The sequence below is a fragment of the Numida meleagris genome, chromosome 18 (assembly GCF_002078875.1).
Source record: "Numida meleagris isolate 19003 breed g44 Domestic line chromosome 18, NumMel1.0, whole genome shotgun sequence".
NCBI lineage: Eukaryota > Metazoa > Chordata > Aves > Galliformes > Numididae > Numida > Numida meleagris.
The window spans coordinates 3,814,449-3,826,829 of record NC_034426.1 but is presented as its reverse complement, the minus strand read 5'-3'; the positions used below and the strand labels follow the sequence as shown (position 1 = coordinate 3,826,829).

The window sequence follows — 12,381 nt, the reverse complement described above, 5'->3', positions numbered from 1 at the left end:
TATTTACGTGTTTCATGACAAGATTTTTCCATTTTTTCTGCTGCTTGCTTTATGCTTAGTTCTTCACAAGCTGACACAATATTTATTACTGACATTGAAATATGAACACTCATTTTTACATGCTTTGACACAAAATTTGATCTATTTCTGAATTAGCATGGAAATTGGAAAACATCTCAAATCTTCCTTCAGAAACAAGAACATTCTGAGTAACCAGGTTCCACTTGAAAAAAATTTTACTTTTTCAGCGACATGCCATCAGCAAACCGAGCATTGTAAGTACAATATTCTACATTTTTTTTTAGTGAAATCACAACTTTCCCATGAAATCCTGGCTAAATACAACAAGATTGTTGTGAATGTTGTAGGTTTGCTTGAGTGGGATTGCCTCAAGTTTGCAAGTAGATGTCAAACTCCATTGCTCACCTGATGAGCAATAATGAGGGTCAAATTGCGCAAAGCACTCAAACAAAAGTACTAATGAAAAAAGCAGCATAAAATATTAACAAGCAGCGAGAGCTTGGGCTCTGGGACTCATAAGACAGAGATTCCATTGTCACCATTTATTACTGGCTTGTTGAAACCTTGGGCATTTCTCATTTGTTGGACTGATGGACTCCAGCATGAAAAGGCCACTGAAAATCTTCTCTGTTGCTTTCACTTTGAATGTGAATTTAAACCAAACTGCCTAGTAGTACAAGTGCAGGATTTGAATGTGGAATAGGCCCTTGTGTGTTTAGTTCTTGTTTTGAGTTTCTACATGACGACCACTTCACAGGACAAGGGGAAATGATTTCCAACTAACAGAGGGGAGATTTAAATTGGATATAAGGAAGAAGTTGTTTCCAATGAGGGGAGTGAGGCACTGCACAGGTGCCCAAAGAGGGGTGGTCCCCATCCCTGCAGACCCCCAGGGTCAGGCTGGAGGGCTCTCAGCACTGATGGGGCTGTGGGTGACCCTGTGCATTGCAGGCAGTGGGACCTGATGGCTTTTAAGAGTCCCTTCCAACTCAAACCATTCTGTGATTATGTGATTCTATTTGTGTTCTTGTTCCACTACAGACTTCTTGCATTGATTGAGCTTCAAATGAGATGAAAGAAAGGCTTTGTAGTGCTATAACCATGGTGGTGCCAGGTTAAATCTCTAGCTGATACCACAGAATCAATATGAACAGCAGGTTGCCATTGGAACTGGAAAGAGAATCTCTGTGACAGACTTATGCCTTTTTTAATATTCCAAGTTCACATTTGCTGTTCTCTTGTACACACAATTCCTTCTGTGGAGGGTCTGCTGAAGCTGTCCCAGGACTGGCCAGAGGATCTGTGTTGCTTTTAAAACTGAATAAACAGTTACACACCTTGCTAGCACCAGGTCCAGTGGCCAGAACAAATGACATTTTTCATGAATTCTTCCAAATGAATTGCTCTGTGACTAACAGAGGCTTCAGAACATTTAAATCACGAGAGTAACACGTTGGTAAGGCTTCTCTCAAAGAGCTCTGAACTGCCCTTCTTTCACTGCCCCCAGTCGTTTCCAAAGTTCATGCGGTTAGCTCGACGCTCAGCATGATTTCACATCCTCCTGTGAGTTATGTTTTAGCTCAGGGTTTGGGCTTTTTTTCTGATTGAAAGTTTTTACGCAGCTCTTTGTGACCTCATGCTAGGGCAATCACTGTGTTGATTTGAAGGAATGTAGATGGGTCTGCAGAAATGTCAGGGTGTCCCATTAAGATGTTTCTTTCACCTCAGCTGGAGTACTCAGCATTTCAGTGCTGTTGTTACTGAGATGCCCTATAGTAAGTAATACAGCACAGAGCAAAACTGCTCTGATGTATTCCAGTTACGTGGTGTTAATGTGCCATTCCTTCTCTGTATTTCAGCGCCAAGGCATCACTTTTTTGCATTACAATAACACAGGCAAGTAGACTTCTGCTGTAAGAAAACAGTGCAAATTAGTCTTTGCAGCAGTTATGCACGGGGACAGTGGGATACAATCAGCACTTTTCAGTCTGTGCCTGAATGCAAGACATGATCTCAAAAGGCATCCAAGTCCTGCAAAGCCTTCTTCATGTGCTTACCTTTACACATGCTGCAAGGCTCCGTGGCACGCTGCTCCATTGCTTCTAGATGGCTTTGGATCAGGCTGGGTCAATACATCTGTTGGAAAGGGGCCCCTCTTTCACTATGGCCCAATGTGTGCGTTTACAGTACCAGAGTACAGTGTACACAGTAACTCATGTAATATGTTTTGACTAAACTTTTCCATTTGTTATGCTGGCATTTGTACCATCTAACGTGTATTTGCTCTGCCAAGGCTCTCAGCGCCTAGAAGTGCAATTACATATTTCAGAAAGCTCTCATCTCAGAAGTTCTCTTTATGTCTAGGTGTTCATTATCCTAAGGATTGAACTCTTGCAAAGAAAGCAAAGTCTGAGCTTTCTTCATAAAGAAAAACAACACACCTTATTCATAGTTCTCTTAATTTTTTTTGTGATTCATATCATGCTTAGTGTTCTTCTTAAGTCTGGAGTCCTGGAGCTAGATTATGGCTACAGAATGTGTGGTACTCAGAACAGGAAGTTTTGAGCTTTTTAATGCAGAGAAAAGCTTGGAAATAAAGGCACAAGGGAAGCAAATCTCAGAATGCTAAAAAAGGAACCCAAAATCTTAAGCTAAACGGGTACAATGTTGTGGCATAGAGAATAATTTAGTTCCAGGTTCTCACAGAGAATGGCTGTTATTGAGGTAAATAAAATATTTTTAAATTTATTGCCTTAAGGTTATTTAATCCAACGTCAAAATGCTTTTTTTTATAAGATGTATTTTCAGTGTCACAAATGTTACATTTTGTTTGGAATACATAATAGACTAAACTTACATAAATAGTGAATTTGGTACAGAACTAAGCAGCAGCCTTATTCAGAGGTACCTGAATATACATGTGTACCCATAGGTGTGAGCTTCTGTCTATATCTTCTCATTATTTTCAAGTTAATATTGGTATATTCATGCCTGATTCATGATTATTAAATGCCTGACCTTGGCAGCACTGAGCACCTGCCTTAGTTGTGGGTGCTAATCTCTTTTGAAATTCTAACCTAAATTTAAAATTTCTGCCATTAAAAAATCCTAGACCAGACAAGCCGCTTGCCAAGTGCTAGGCTATAAATTACAGCCATTTCTTTTTATTACACTGTTACACACTAAAAAAAAAAAAAAATAACCCCAAAACACCTAAACCCACAAATCTAATTACACCAAATGTGCTCTTCATCCAAAAGCGAGCTGCTGAGTGCAGCCTCGGCTCCAAGCAGACCGTGCAGCTTAGCTGCAGACTCAACTTTGGGAAGAACAGAAGCAGAAACAGGAACACAACTGCAACTCTGCATTAGCCCTGTGGGGAAATATCTAAATAAGTAATAAAATTAATGAAATACTATTTATAACCACTCTACAACAGATGTATTATTTATAAATAAAAGCAAACCAGGTTAGCCACGGTAAACCGACACGGCCCAAATGACTGCGGAGGTGATTTACACAGCAGTGAACCTGGCACAGCCTTTTCCATTGTGGCCATCACACCTGTGTTGGGGATATACCTGGGGAAGACAAGGCTGTGAAGCACTGCACACGTCCTCGTCCACCTGCAGCCTGGAACATCCTTCCACCTCTGAGGCCTCAGGCTTCTTCTGCAGTACCTGGACATGAACATCATTTTGACCAAAGCATAACCAGACTCGAAACCACTAGCTAATGTTTCTCAAAGCCTGCTGAACGCTACACCTTCTCAGGAGGATTTTTTGGTTTTTTTTTTTTTTTGTTTTGTTTTTTTTTGCTGTTCTTCTCTTCCAGATGGAGATTTTTCCGGATAACTCTTTCCCAGTTTGTGGTCCTGACCCCATGGTTAGTGCGCATGGTGGTGATGGGTTGGCGCTGGACTTGGTGATGTTAGTGGTCTTTCCCAACCTAAATTCTAAATTCAACCTTCAATTCTGTGATTCTACCTAACTTCAAATCTCTCATGTTTGAGTTTAAGCCCATTACTTCTGTCTGTCATCAGTAGCCTCCATGGGTAAGAGCTGACCCTGTTTTCTGTGTTGTAGCATTGTTACCAATTTTTCTCCAGATCTTGTTCCCTTCAGGGACCTTGCCTATTCCCAGAAGAACTGCAGATTGCCTTCATAGCTAAGAAGGACACCATTTATATCCATTCTGTGGGTATCATTAGGTGCAAAAATGTATAATTAGCCAGGATCCATGGCTTGAACATCTGATTACGAACAGAGCATCTCTATTCATATCAGGAGCTCCCCCAGACCTCAGAGTGGGATTGTTCTACCACATCCATGTCAGATTTTCAGCGAAGCTGAATGAGACCTACCAATTATTTCTGTATTTTCAGGAGAACAGCTCCTGGTGTGAAAACACTTTTTGACACTGTTGCTGGTAATACAGGCTTCTGAGAAGGCAGCTGGGGACATCAAATGGTCAGTATTCCCCAGAATCTGTACAGATAATCTCATACATGCTTAGCCTGGCTAAAGAGGAATAACATTGTGAGAGCAGTGATCTGAAGCAGATTTTTTAAAATGTTGAGAGTCTGTGTAAATATTTGAGGCTTTGCAGGCAATGCTGAACACCTCTATTTCAAAACTGCACCTGGCAAAATGGTCTCACAGAACAGTTGATGCCGGGGGACACACACAAGCTGTGAGAAGCAGCAGGCCGGCCATGAGACACGTGCATCCCTTAACCCTGGAGGTGTTCAAGGCTAGGTTGGATGGAGCCCTGGGCAACCTAATCTGGTGGGTGGCAACCTTGCCCATGGCGGGGGGGGGGTTGGAACTGGATGATCTTTAAAGTTCCTTCTGACACAAGCCATTCTATGACTATGATTTAAGATGATGAGTGCTTTGCCTTTATTACTGCTTGGGGACAGAGGGAAGGGAGTTTGACTTTTCTAGCACAGGCAAATGAAGCTGTGCACATTTGCAAGCATTTCTGCATTTCTCTGTTAAACGTCCCTACATTTTGAAAAGTTTAGCCAAAGAAGTGACAGAAAAAAGTCAATTGTTATTGAATTTATACTTAACATGTGAATCCTGTTACAGGAGATTTTAGAGATGGTCAGCTCAATGCTTTTGCTTGTATTGGCTCATGGCATGAGGCAGGAGTTGTGTCTTGGCTGCTATTGACCTGTCATGGTCACTGGGTTAGTTTGCAAGAAGAAAAAAGAGGAGGCATCAATTGCTCATTACAAAGAGTGAAAAACTGGAACTAATCGTGGTACAGTGCTGCTGCTAATGCATGTGACACCTCCCCCTACTTCACCAACCCATATGGGGGTTTAAAATGTAAATACAATTTGTAATTGAGAGCAGCATTTTATTACTTGCTTTTAAGAGGCACAGGACGCCTGTAACCTTCAATATGAAATTTCCGTTGGCTAGAAATAAATTCAGCTCCATGTTTTGTTTTTATTCCCGCTGCGACACCCGCATGAGAAAGGTAACGGCTGGTCTGCAAGCTTTCACTCTCTCACTCAGCACCAGGGGAGAAGTGGCTGGGAGCTGTGGTTTTCAGAGTCACACTACTGCCTTCCTCACATTGCACACTGGAGGCAAAAGCAAACACGCTGCAGAGTAAATCCTCAGAGATGTTGAGAGCTGCTGCGCTACTACAGCCTGGCTGGAGTAGATGAGAGCTGCAGGCACTCAGCCCTTCCCTGGATTTTGCTCTCAGTTGCAGATGTATGCTGCCTAAAAGCAGCTTGTTCTGCTGATGGTAGTTATTTATTTATCAGTCTTGCAGTAGCACCTAGAAAGTGTGGTAGTGGGCTCAGATTCCATTGTATTAGGTGCTGTACAACTACATAACAAATAACAGTTCCTGCCACAGTAAGCTGTGTAAGACAAGTGACAAGAAATATGTGCAGAAAAAGTAGCGTGGGATATTCTTCCGTCTTCTGTGATATGGGACACATTACTAGGATTTATGCTTTGTGGTGAGATGAGTTTGGAAATCAAATATTCAGGCTGCGCTTGGCAGAACGGGCTCAAGTTGCACCAGAGGAGGTTCATGTTGGGTATCAGGAAAAACTTCTCTGAATTAGTGGTTGGGCATTGGCACAGGCTGCCCAGGGAGGTGGTGGAGTCACTCACCGTCCCTGGAGGTGTTCAACGAAATGTGGAGATGTGGCACTGAGGGACGTGGTTAGTGGGCAGTACTGGTAGTATGTGGATGGTTGGACTGGGTGATCTCAGAGGTCTTTTCCAACCTTAATGATTCTATAATTCTGCAATTCTAAAGAGTAACTCCTAAATAGTACCATAACAGGATTCACCTTTACACTTTGAAGATTTTGTCTGGACTGGGAGTGCAAAGTTCCTATATGGAAATGGAGGCCCTAGAGTGCCACCACCAAATAAGTTACTCATGGATACTTCTGTCAGCAGGGAAATAAACTCCTTCATCCTTCCTGCTTCCTTCTTATATTCAATTTCATTAGGACTTTTCTGTCAGCTGTACACCTGGGAAGCAGCATGAGAAGAGTTGCCCATAAACAACATGGTAGCTCAGGCCTTTAGTCCTTGCAGGACATCAGTAGGGAAAGGAAAAAGGAAATTATTCATGCTTCGGCTTGTGCAGAAGTCAGGAGGGTCTAGAAAACTGAAGAACAGCGAAGTGGTAAAGATATAAAGAAAAATAGAGAAAAACCTCAAGACTTTAAAGTAAACAACGTCTCCAGCTCATGTATGTGCATGTTACTCACCAACAAAGTGGACAGTTCTGGGCAAAGCGGGCAAATTTGGGAGAACTGCATGGGAAGGTACAAGAAATGACCCAACAGTGGGTGTCCCTGGGTTGAAGAATTCACCACTGCTAGAATTATTAGGGTTTATTTCTCAAGAAGATATACCCTGGTTTATCTCTAGTATAGATAGAGAAACAATGAAAATAAAACTGATAATGGAATAAGTAAGGCTTTGAATGGTCTAGGATGGAATATTTGCCTTCAAGTGCAAGTTCTGAGAGCTTGTTAGCTGCCCAGTGCCTCACAGGGTTTAATTCATCATATGCTTATTCATTCACTGAAGAATCAGGAAAGTAACAGCTGTAAAGCTTAAAATGAAGGCAGCCATTCCAGTGCATGCCATTGTGGTGAACAGAAACTCATTCTGCTACTTTGAGACTTCTTGGCTGAATTAATGTGTAGGACATAATAATAGCCATGCTGAGAGTGAAATCTTCCCTCTCTCATTAGAAACCACTTCTGTTCTTGTTGAGCTGTATCCTCCTACCTTCATTTGCTCTGGGTTCTATCCAACATTATTTACAATAATTGTATCCACCTTCGCTGTTGGATTTCTCGAAGGAATTGTGGCTAAGAGGGATAAAAGATGTCTGCACACTCAGTGGCTTTTTCCTCAAACAAATCAGGAACTCAAGCACGGTTTACAATGAGAAAGAGCTACTTGAAGAGCTCTGAGGTAGGCTTTTTTTGCCTCTTAACATTGCAGGACACCTAGACATCCTGTCTTACGCATGAGAAACTTAAATTGTGCGTTTTGTCAAGTAGATAAGTGAGTTAATTAAAAAAATCCTTCAAATTCATGAGCTCCTATTGAGGTCTCAGGAGACATTCTTTGACCTAAAGGTGGGAGTAGGGTAACACAGGGATCACCTCCCCATAGTGTCTTTGTCTTTGGGGAGTCCTTATCTTCCAAGGTCCATCAGCTTACTGGTCAGAACTGAGTCTCAAGCGCGGGGCAAATCCACTGTTGACTGGGTTTGCTAAAGTTACCTCTTTCTGCACTTCTGTTAACCTTGAATATTTGAGTGCGTATTTCCTCATATGAAAAAACAGTAAATACTAAAAAGGAAATACAAGATGACAGACAGCTGATGCCTCCTTGCATATTAACAGTTTTCATGTCACACTGACAAATACCCTAATGCAAATGTCATCTTTACTAACCCATGTTTATCTACATGAGTTTCTGCACAGCACAAAACTGCAATGGCTGAATGAGTGAAGAGATCTTCATTTATAAACACATCTAACAATAGATGAAAGTAGGGTCTGTACATTTGCCCACCTTACTGAAATCTATACCCAGTAGGCAAAAGACAGAGCCTGGCTTAATAAGGTTATTGAAAACTGAGTTCCTCTCTGCCTGGCATATTTGAAAAAAAACACCTTAGGCTAGGAGTTCACAGCAAAGTCTTTCCCAAGGAACTTGGTTTTCTTCTATACTCTCAGTGACTGAGACGTATGTGTGATCTATGATTTCTGAATGGCATTCTTATGTCTGAAAGTGAATGCAGAATTTCCTGGGTTATAATGTGTTTTTCCTTCTAATACAGCACGAAGTCGGTGTCTGTCACTGGTGAGGGAGTATTACTCAGATCCAAGAAGAAAACTAAAAGGAGGAACGAAATCAATTTTCCTTGCTTCCACCTTCTGAGAAGCTTGTTAGGATTTTGGTTTGCTGTAGAAGGTCATGGTAGACCTTCCTCTGCACTTGTTGTTGTTACCTTTGTGTCATTTGTTCCTGGAAGTTAGGCTGAGGGTTGGCTGGGAGCCACCGTTACTTATGATAAGGGTCCTCTAGTTCAGATTCCTGACATTTTTTCCTTCCCAGTGCACTTTTTCCTCACTGCATTGCTCTGTACTTTTTCAACAAGACGGTGTGTGATGTCCACAGTTACGCTGAGCAGCAGTGTCTGACCTAAGTTCATATTAGGGATAGATTGTATGCTTACTTTCAGCTCTCTGTAGGAACCTGGCCCGAGCTGTCAGTGTAGTTGCCTGAGTTTCATCGTGGATGAAATGAGCTGACAGCAGTCCTCTCCTGCACTTCATATACCTTAGCAGAGGCAGCTTTCATGTCCACAAGGGCACAGCAGACAGCCTGTAGAAAACTGTCTGCCTATGACCTGCAAAAACCAAGCAAACGAGGTATCGAGAGGACTTTGCTGTTCTTCCTTTCAGGAGAGATTTTGGCTTCTAGAAGCCTTAGTCTTGATTTCTGTTGAAAGGTACAATGTGGGCTGAAGTTGTTTCTTACACATGTTCAGCCCTCTGTTAATTCAGAGCATTTAGGTTTTGGCGGTTCTCATGGTTTGATACCAGATCTTGTGCTGCAGGGAGTCTTTCTTTGTGGCCAAGGTGCTGGTTTTGTGGCCCAGATTGCTTTCATGTATTTTTAAACCTCAAAAATGCTTGTTAGAGGTATTTCCTTCACAGTACTTCAAGGAGTGTTTTAGCCCATCTGAGATGCAGTTCCTACAATTTAGTATTATTTTCAAAACTTCTGTCCCCTACAGCATGACTGTTGGAGTATTGACTCATGATTTAAGGGTACTTGGGTGGAGTTTGGAATACAATGATATCACTGAATGTGGCATTTGAATTTCCTCCCGTTTGAGTGACTGTATTGTGTATTTTCAAGCCACCATGGGATCTGGTGTAGCGCTTCTGCGTACATTGACTCCCGTGCATACATAACTAATGCCAATGTTTTGAAGTTCTGGGAAGATAAAATGGGCTATCTAGCTAGGTGAGCCAAACAGCAGGTCAGGACATGCCACAACAGAATTCAGCCAACAGAATGAGGATAGCGTGGGGGGTCCTGAGTTAAAAGCACACCCTTAGGTCAGAGTAAAAATTACTGCAGGCTGGCAAAGCCAGCAGCACAGACCTTCAGCCATGACTTGGGTCCCTGTTCTGTAAGGTTCTACAGTAACCAAACTCTTTAGGACCTAAGTCCCAAGTGACTCGATCTGAGTTTTGAAGTTGCTTAACCATCACTGTGAATTTCTTTGCTCATTTTCACAGAATCGGTATGAGAGGTTCTCAGCTTGTCTCACAAGCGTTCACTGTTGGGCCGGGCTGGGTCTGACCCTGACTTCCTATGCAGGCAGGATGGCACCTTTCACCTGTGCTGCACTCCTGTTGCTTTTCTGAATCGTAAGCCTAGGTGATGGGTGTGGGCTGTTTCTGTAGTGTGAGCAAGAGGCTTTGTTACGGTGCCATGAGATGATACTTCTCTAATCATGTTTTAGAAAAGTGCTGAGGTATTGAATTCGGGATCCCTGATATTTACAAAGAGTTGTTAAATGCCTTCATGGACCCTAGCTTTTACAGCTCCTATGTTGGTGGAATACAGCTCTATGACCGTGTTCTACATTCAACATCTGCAAGGCAGTGCCAACCTACTATAGTCATAATTTCCAATGAAAGTGACTGGTTCAGCTGGCATTTGTTGCTGCACTTAAATTCCTGAATTGTTTCTCACTTGGCAGTGCTTTTTGTAGTGCTCTTGTGGATGGCATAGCCTAAAATCTGTGCTGTACTCTGAGGTAGTATTGCTGCCTATCTTCCATCCAGATGTGTGTGTTTAAGCTGTAACCCACAGTGGAACATAAGTGGCTCCAAACCTCAGTGTGATGTGACCCAGCATAACTCTGGGAGTCATCTACAAATACCAGGCATGAATTTGGCCACTGGGTCAATATTCAGTTGTTATTTTCTGTAAACAAAAATCTCTTATGACCTTGGCTTCTGCTGTTCTAGATTTCTGACAGAAGAGGCAAAACCTTATATTTTAGCAATCCTGATATAGTTAGGTTTTAGTTGAAGCGATCATATTGTTTACTCTGAAATTTTAAGAAGCTCTGTGCCATCCATATTAAAAACATTTTTAGAAATTACTCGTTGGTGTTTGCAAACAGAAGTTGCAGATACATCAGATTGATTTAGAAGAACAAATTTTAGCCTAACTGAAAAAGGCATAGTAGGTCCTAGCATTCAGGCAAAAGTTTTGACAGGGAGAACCGCTTGCCAAGTGATGGGCTGGCTCCTTCACTCCTTGAAAGTTTTAAATTAACATAGCCTGTCCTTCTGTGAAAGACAGGTTGTCCAAAATGTGAACATACATAAAATCCTCACCTGCCTTCCCAGAGCTCCTTAACTTTTCTCTAGACTACCTCACTTCCTGACTTCTGCTTAGTTAAGCCTAACTTCATAGAGGAATCTCCCTGCCAGACAGAACAGATACTGTCAGCAGAAACTAATTACTATCTCAAATTCTATTTTGCAGCAAAAACATTGTGATCTGTCCCAATGTTTCCATTACCTCCCAAATCATTCCAGTATTGGTGACACTTCGGTAGTGACCAGTGGTCTAAGGTGGATGCACCTTAAGAACTAAGGATGCACTCTAAGAACAAACTGAACCACAGACATTACCATGTGCAGAACAGTGAGGATAAGGCCATTAACCAGACTGGCTCAAAGTCAGTGGCACTGAATTCTGTCACTGAGGATGCTATGGCTTCATTGGCTTGGCCAATTACTAGCAGCATAAAATAATAGTAACTTTAAAAAATATGTTCTAGCTCAACCAGAAGACATGCTTGATGTATAAAATGCTGTGGCCTGTGTTAGGCAGAAGATGCTAGAGATGGTTCCTCGATTGTTTCATGTACAAAACTCTAGTGGAATTTCAGGTAGATTTCATTGGCACAGGCTGCCCAGGGAAGTGGTGGAGTCACCATCCCTGGTGGGTGTCAAGAAAAGGGTGGATGTCACACTGAGTGCAATGGTTTCGTGATGTGGTGGTGATCGGTTAATGGTTGACAAGATGATCTTGGTGGTCTTTCCAATCTTAATGATTCTATGATTCTATGATTACAGTCCATCAGCTCAGTTATTTTGGTTACTGTTGGTCGTAGTCTCTTGTGTTATGGTTCTGTTCAATGGAGAACAAGGCAGAGCTGTTGCACAGGAATTCAGTGTAGCGTCAGAACATCGCAGCTTCATTTATTATTATTGACTGAGGTCTTCACAAGTAAAGCTTATGTCTGCTTTTTGCACTGGAGAGCTAGGCAGCATAAAGTAGCCAGGGAATGAAAAATAAAGGTTTAATGCAAAAGGGTAGAAGTTTGCAGTCTTGTGTTCCAGCCTTGCCTATGGCAGATTTTCCTGTTGGGCCCAAAGAAAGACACCTTTTTGTGCTTCTGCCCTCTGTCTTGGATGCAAGGAGTAACTGCTTCTAAGTCTCTTGGGTGTGTTGAGAAGACAAATTTAGCCTCAGTTTTGAAATACACACTTACTGTGGTGATTAGAACAGTACAAATGCAAATAAAAACAGGAAGAAGAAAAGTACCTAACCCACAAAAGGATTTAGTTGATGTGCAACAAATGAGATATGGGACCACAGACTCTGTAATGAAGTTAAAAGAAATATTGAACAGCTGCTCTGCTGCGCACTTTTGCAAAATGAAATGACATCCTGCAGGAAAAATGGTACAGGCTCATTTGCTACCCAAGAGGGCAGAGCTAAGGTTACAGGGACTATAACAATGTTGTCA

General features: G+C 42.0%; 1 protein-coding gene across 2 annotated transcripts in view; it reads left to right on the top strand.

Moving 5' to 3' along the window:
* The window catches only part of MYL10 (myosin light chain 10), a 62,493-nt gene that overhangs the window by 24,201 nt on the left and 25,911 nt on the right, over positions 1–12,381 (top strand). The gene's annotated exons all lie outside the window — the stretch shown is intronic.